The sequence below is a fragment of the Vigna umbellata genome, chromosome 1 (assembly GCF_029865625.1).
Source record: "Vigna umbellata cultivar VRB3 chromosome 1, Vumbellata_1.0, whole genome shotgun sequence".
Classification (NCBI taxonomy): Eukaryota; Viridiplantae; Streptophyta; class Magnoliopsida; order Fabales; family Fabaceae; genus Vigna; species Vigna umbellata.
Window position 1 is genome coordinate 55,553,872 of NC_142165.1, and position 8,130 is coordinate 55,562,001.

The following is an 8,130-nucleotide window of genomic DNA, read 5'->3' on the forward strand; positions in this document are numbered from 1 at the left end:
TTAGAACAAGAAGGAATTTTAAATTTATAAATGCAGGATGGAAACAAAATCATTTTTTTATTCATATCACTCTCATGAATTTAGCTATTTATGCAAGGCCCCTATAAAAAGGATATTTGGTAAGTGGATTAACCACCTGCAAAATAAAAGAAAATGATAAAATGTTGATTATTTATGTAGTTTATTGAAGCTGATACAAAATTAAGAATAGTAGGAGAATAATAAATGAGACAGAAATAGAGAAGCTCTTTCTCCAAACCTTTCACTAACCTCAAAACAAGGCACACGAAAATTAAAAAATAGCAACTTCTTCATATGGGTGAAAATAACAATGATTAATTTTGTTGTTCTTCCTTGTCTTCCACATCTAGTACGCTTTCTTGAAAGTAGTGCTCTGTAATAGTGTTCTATGAAAATAGTCCATAGCTAAGCGGGAATCAAGCAGTGAATAAAATATTTTCAACAACCATTTTTCTCAATATATGCATTGTATTTAATATTCCATTTCACTCCATGTTAATATATATTTAATAATTATCTTGCAACGTAGTTCATCGCAAGTTTAATATGAAAAAATAAATTAAAAAAAATTATCTTGATAATGATGTATAAATATTACACGCATTCAATTTCATCCTGTGTTATAGATATGATGCAAACATTATCCCTAAATAATTTAAATTACCTTTAAAAAAATACGTAAAGAAATTAGAAAATTGGATGTGGACCAATGCATTCTCGTAATCTCTTTCTACCCAATTAACTAATGTATTTCCACTTAAGTAATGATTATTTGCATCCTGTAAAGAGTTAAAGGGAATGACAGCTCTGACACGTGATTTACGCTTTCGTGATGAGTCCAAGAAATTAATTTACTGTATATTATTTATTGACTGGAAAAAATTGTCTAGTAATTAAGGATAATTTTTGATAAAAATAAATTAGTTCAGTAAAACATATCGGAATGGGCCTTTAGCATACAAAAAGATCCCCTTGAGAGAGAGAATATGAAAAGAGTGCTTCAGAGAGATTATTTAATTTCTTAGCTAATTCATTCATTTATAGAAATCATTACATCAAAGATATATGAAAAGTAATGATCAACCTACACATAGGTAATACAATGCATATGATAACATGTTATGATAAGTTAAATATTCAACTAAGTTAAACAACTCTGATAGGTTCCTATAGAAAAACAAAGGAAGTACTCAAAAGGTACTTGTTAAGTAATAAACAAGTGAAAAATATTTAAGAGAAAGTATAACAACTAATACAAAGGAAACTTAAAAGAACAAGGAATGATACACATACGAAATGTCAGAACTCATTAAAAACCCAATTAGTGGAAGCTAGGTGTCAACGAAAATGTTCGAATTTTTAGATAATGGAAGGCAGGTGTGCAGCGCTGAGTGACCGATCGGTTTTAATGACGGTAGTATTTAAGGCGAAATTTCAAACTTCGTGCCACTTTTCTGCATGCACCCTTCACCTTCAACCTTCTGAACCTCCATTTTCTCCTCCTTCTCTCTACAATCTCCATTTTCTCTCTACGATTTCTCATCCTTTTCTTCTTCTGATCATCATTCAGGCAACGCTTGAATATTTCTGGTGCCAAGAGCTGCACTTTGCACTGATCAAGTTGTGGTTTAAGCTGTTTTTTAAATCGGTGAGCTCTAAGGGTATAAGACGGGTAGTGGTGAACCATATCCTGTATCTGTGAGTGTTCGGCTATGTTTAGAGGTAAGGGAAGCTTATATAATTTGATTATGATTCTTTGTTTGAATGATTGAATGGTTGTTGATCGTTGGATGAATATAAAGCATGGTTATTACTGCATGTTTGGCGGTATGAATGTATGAGTTTTAAATGATGAGGAAATGGTTTGAGATATGGTTTTGATTTTTAAAGTCTACAGTATATTGCGTAATTGTGTGTTATCAACCGAGAGTCATTTATTGACCGTTCGGTTTATCCTTGAGTATTCGGTCTGGATTGGATTCTTCTTCTGGGAGAATTTCAGTTAATAACCGATCGATTTTCTCTTAGTGTGCTTGTAAGTAAGCGTTCCGTCTAAGTATAGTTTCCTCTTTATGCTTCCTAAACAATTTAGTTAATGTATTCTATAATACTTAAAGTCGTAGATGTTATCGTTATTTTTCATTTAAAAATAAGTGTTGCGTAATTGTATATATATATATATATATATATATATTCCTTCATTTTGATTTATATTCAATAGTGCTCGGTCTTGGACCAAGCGTTCAGTCTCAGTAGTGCTCGGTCTTGAACCAAGCACTCGGTCTCAATAGTGGTTGGTCTTTAACCAAGCGCTCGGTATTTATATTATACTCCATTGTTTACTATCTTTGAACTAAGAGTGTTCGGTCCAAGTCAATAGTATTCGGTTTAAGCCTATAGGGTTCGGTTTAAGTTCCTAGGTTTCACAAATATTTATCACAATTTTCAGTTAAGTCTAAAATACACTTATTCTTTAGTATTCGGTACATTCTTAGAAGTTCTGTCTAGTAAAATCACGTCCTGTAGTAACTGATGAGTAACCATTAAACGTTCAAATATTACCACGAGCGTTCGGTTTATGATGATGGTGTTCGGCTTATGAGGAGTCTTATCTAGAATGGACCGTTCGGTCCTGTTCTGTGTATAAGTGGAAGACCGCTCGGTCTTACACTAAGTGTTCAGCTGTGTTAGTCTAGAAACTATTCAAAACGTTCGGTCTTGTCTCAGGGGGAATGTTATTGTTCAGTTTTGATTTCAGATGGGATCTGTTTGTATTGGTTCGGTATGATTGTATTATTGAATATGAATGGAATAGAATGGAAATGAAAGAGTATTCCAGGGAGGAATATCTCATAAGTGGTTATTGAATGGTAGAGTATGAATGTGGTTATGCTTAGTTGGCGGTTATCCTGATATTCTGTGATTACTCATTCTCAAGTAGGGAGGAGTAAGTTATGTGTGAGAATGGCAGGAGGTCCTAGTCCATAAGGTGAACTTGGACAGAACGGACTAACCTCGGGTGACAGCTGTTGAGGGCATCCCAGCTATTACATCACCCGGGTGCAAAAACGTCGAAGCTACACATAATTCATACAGTCCGGACAGTCAGAGTAAAGTGGTCGGTCATTGCATGCTTTGACTTGAAATTTTGATTGGAAATGCATGATTGGATGTTACATGATTGTATATTGAGTTATGTTAGATTTATGTGAAGTATAGGTTTTACTGAATTAATTAAATTACATAAGCTTACCCTATTTCCTGTCTTGTCTGTATTGTCCGTTCGGTTGGTTTTGTCCTGTTGCAATGATCATCTTGTGGATGTGAGCAGAAAGAGCAGAGCTGCTGGAAGAGGCCTTAGAAGAAGTGGGAACCGTTCGGTATAGATGATTTTGGAAACAGTTCGGTCTAGGCTGTTTACTGTAATAGTTTAAATTCTATAGTATTTTCGTAAGGCATTCGACCATGGGTGTACTTATTCTCAGAACTGAACTGTAATATTGTTATCTGTAAATATTCTAGATATGATTTTATGTTGTATTTTTGGGATGTTACACGAACATTGTATTCCACACCGTATCCAGAGTTGAGAGACATAAAAAACTATTAGAAAAAAGAACTTTAATCAAAAGAACAAGTAAACAATTAACAATAAGTAAATAGATTAAAGGAGAGTATGATATAAAGCCTAAAAGTTAAAAGTAAATGAGACTTGCACGTAATAAGTGCAGCAAACTAAACTAATGCAAGAGAGTAAAAATAAAAGGCAATAAAAAATTTCTGAACCTGATAGAGCTGTATAACGGATTCAACATGTCTTCCTTAGCTTTTTCAACTTGACAAAGGACAAATACCTATAAAACAAGTAACCAGAAAATGCATGAAACGTTAAATGGAAGAGCTAGAAAAAATTATAAAAATAACATTGCCTCATGGTAGATCACCGTCAGATGAGATCTTAATTTGTCCACCCTTTGCTTGTATAACACTATTTATCTTCTTAATCCATTCAACCTTATCAGATGCACTTTCAGCCTTCAAAACAACAACACTATGTGTTGCAACATAAAAACATAGTAATTAAAATGGTTTCAAAATTTTGTAAGAAATAAAAGTGTGCATGTTCCATTGACGACTATATTAACAGAGGATTTTACCTTTCAGAACATATTTATAAAGAACTCTGTTGGTAATTTTAAATGCAATATTGACTTTACTAGAATGTGGTCTATTAGACTTCTTGTCCTTTGAGCTTTTGGATGAGGGATCATCTTCATTCCCAACCTCTTCAATGTTACATTCTTGATTCAATTTAAATATCATGATGCAATTTAAATAACATGCTTATTAGTATGACCACATTTTAAAAAACCTAAAACTAAAATGTTGTTAGCATCAGAAAACATCAAATATTCACACATTGTATTTAATTAATAGTGTATCTACTAATTGTTTAAAGATTTTATACATGAACTACTGATTGGATAAGATGAGAAATTCACATTGAAAATGAATGTATATCATACATACCCCCCTTTTTATGGAACCACTTGGCTTGAACTCCCAATCTATGATATAATCATAGTTGTCCACAGTTGAGACAGTTCTCACCATCAGGCTCGCATCAAGCCTAACCTCCCTTATATGCAAAGATACAATTTATGAATACCTAATACTTTTAATAGCAAAAGTTTAGAAATTTAAAACACATAAGGGTGTACTACCACCTCATCGTGGAGTTTTGATTCTGTGTGGTGCCACATGATATCCCCAACATACTTCTCAAAGATACAAATTGCATTAGAAATTTTGACTACTACATCATCTTCTCCTGCAAAATATGCATCCAAAAATGTAGCATTGGTTGGGCAATCAGTCGAAGGCTCAAGTGAGTGCGCTTTCTTCTGCAGCGACGACGTCGTTCTTTGAATCTTCGGTGTCCTCTTCTTCATCAATCCAGTGCAGGACTTCCTGGCCATCATGTGGTGCCTCCGCTTCTATCGACCAAACAAATTTACGAGAATCACGCTACTCTAGCGAGTTCGGCCTTTGGCCGTGGCGCTAAGGGCACGGTCGACGGTTGTGTAGACATCGCTGGTAGCGAATGGGGGCAGACATTGCTGATTCGTGTGCATAAGGATTGGCAGAAGAAGGTTTAGGGATAGCTGAGAAGGGAAGAAAAAGTGAAAACCAAGAAATGGAGAAGAAAGAAATGTGAGCTGCGTAGTAGAGAGAAAAGGATGTGAAACTGAGAAGCGCGAACATGGAAAAATTAGGGATTTCAAGGCGCGAGAGAGGGAAAAATCAAAATTTGGTAAATATTTAAAATAATTAAATGAAAACTTTGCTACGGTTTATTGAAACCGCCGGAAACTAAGAGGGGTTTTCGAAACCCCTGAAAGAAAAAAACCCCTCCTATCATATGTTATTTTTGTAGTAAGGGAGTGAATTGGTTTAACAAAATTTAGAATTTTTTAAATAAATGTTGAGATGTTAAATCTTTAAACTTTTTCAAACTATCAAGAAACATAATATTGATGAAAGATAAGAGAAAGAACACAAATTTTATACTGGTTCGATTCAATTTGAATCTATGTCCAGTTTTCTTCAAAACAACCTGAGCTTAGAAGATTTTCTACTATAATAACATGGTTTACAAAATTACAAGTAAACCTTAATATTTACATATCTAACTAAGAAGACAAGGGGAGGGATGAGAGTCAAACAATATGAGAACATGTATCTGGTTGCTTAGTTTTAAGGCTACAACAATGACCATTTATACATACCTATATTGAACAATGTCTTTGGTGCAGCTGAAGATATACACAAAATTCCTGGAGCATCCAAGTTGGTCAGGTATCTTTTTCAATCATTACCACAACAAACTCCTAAAGAGATTATATTATTTCTAAAGTTTGGTAATGGTTTTCTAACATATGGTAGTATCTTCTACATGCTTGAGAATGTTCTTGAGAGAATTTCATGAAGTTCATAAAGATTTTAGTACTTAGGGTCATCCACACTTGTTAACTAGTTTTGATTCAGGATGTGCATTTGATAAGTAAAAAGAATTTCTTTCAAAATTTGACATTTGAATGTCATACTATAATAATTAGGTAAAATGTAACAATTTGAATTAAAACATGTCATGATTTAGTTTTTCTTATTGCGACTCCTTGAACTAGATCAAATTACTTATTCATTCTTTTTTAAATACTAATTATAAAATGTTAATTTTTTCACAAGTGAACCAATTCGTTACAAGTATAAAATGAAAGTTTCAAGTACCGCTCCCCACAAAATTTGTGTTTGTTAGTTTAATTATGCAAAGTTACCATTTACAGCTTTGGTACAAAAAATTGTTGGAATCATAATGAATAAGATTTAAATTATAAACAACAAAAGATTGTAAATGTTGTGATATGATTAAGTAAAAATTGCAAGAACAAAATTGCAAACATGAAACCCCAAGATCAGAAAGACAGAGAAAACCCCAAGATCATAAAGGCAGAGAAAACCCCAAAACATTGCAAGACCAAGAATCCCAAAAATTTCCAAACCAAAAAAGAAGATCATAAACTCCAAACTCGCTTCAAGGTTAGAAAAAACCCCACTCGTAGAAACCTAACCCTAAATCGTGAGAAACAACAACCCTAAATTCCCAATTTTAAAACTCTCAATCCCGAATAAGAACCTCCAATATTTCGCCACCACCTATAGAGGAAAAACAAAGAAAACTCAATCCCAAAATCATGTGCCAAACGCGAGAATCAATCCCCTCCCTCTACAAGACAAACCAGAAAAAGTGAAAGGGGGAGGAAACCTTCCTCCGTGCGTAGCGAACCAGCACGAAGGGAAGGACAATAACAATAAGGGTCATGCACCCTCGCGAGACACCATGGAAGATGATAACACCACCGAAGTCATGTCATCGCTGCACCACCATGTTCGCCACCACGAGACCACCTCGTTTGCACGAGCCACAAATGATTTTTCTAAGCTAAGTTGTCCGTGCGAGAACAGAGATAAAGAAGAAGCTTCAAGCTTCTAGGTTTGCTCGCGAGAAATGTAAAATAGAAGAGATTGGGACAATTGAGATTTTTAATTAGGGTTACGTAATTGGTAATTGAAAAACTTTCCGTTTTTTTAAGAGTAATAAAAAGAAAATTTAAATTTAAAAAATATAAATTAAATTATTATTATTATTATGTTTTGTGAGTAACGAGTATCTACAGGTCGGATAGTATAATACTTGCACTCAACCCGTTTAGAAGCAGATATTAAAATACCCGCTACTTATTATCCACGGGTAATAAATATCTGCGGATAGTAACTACCTATCACAGATTTTATCCGCGGGTATCCCCGGGCACATATTTTGTTTGCCATCTCTACGAAGTAGGTACACTCAATGTCCAAATCAGAAACACTAGGATGCTGATAGGTTCCTAAATTGGGAACCTAATCAAGAACTCTCTTTCTCACCAAAAGACACAAGAAAGATAGGGAAAACTGAATATTATTCACAGTAGTGTATTTGTACAGAAAGAAACCAGAGGCTTAACCCTCTTCATAGGTCAGAACCTGTCAACAAACAATTCAACAAAACACCGCCTTTTACCAACTAACATGCCTCTATTTATACTCCCTCTCCCGCCCACTTCTAACTGTCATAGGCAGTTAGGCTATTACAGCTAATTACCCTTCTTCCTTCTCTCATAGACTAACCATTCCTTCTTATTCCTATCAGATGCACTTACAAGACTTATTAGATATCACTAGTGCAACGAAGCGATATGATCTCAGTTGTTTTGGGTTTACAAAAATGGTCCTACAACCGAGGTATATTTAGGCAAGGTAAAAAATTAGGACTTTTTGTCACGGTTCAAAAACCGAGACAAAAAGGTTACATTTTTGCCTCGATTCAAAAAATACAAAGTAGTAAAGCAAATAAAAAAAATAAAAAAATTGGGTCTATTGCCTTGGTTCTAGTTTGAACCGAGGCTATTAACAATTAAAATTCATTTATTAAAGGGTCTATTGCCTTAGTTGGATCCAGAACCGAGACAATAAACCATTTTTTCCTCAGTTTTTACAAAAACCGCG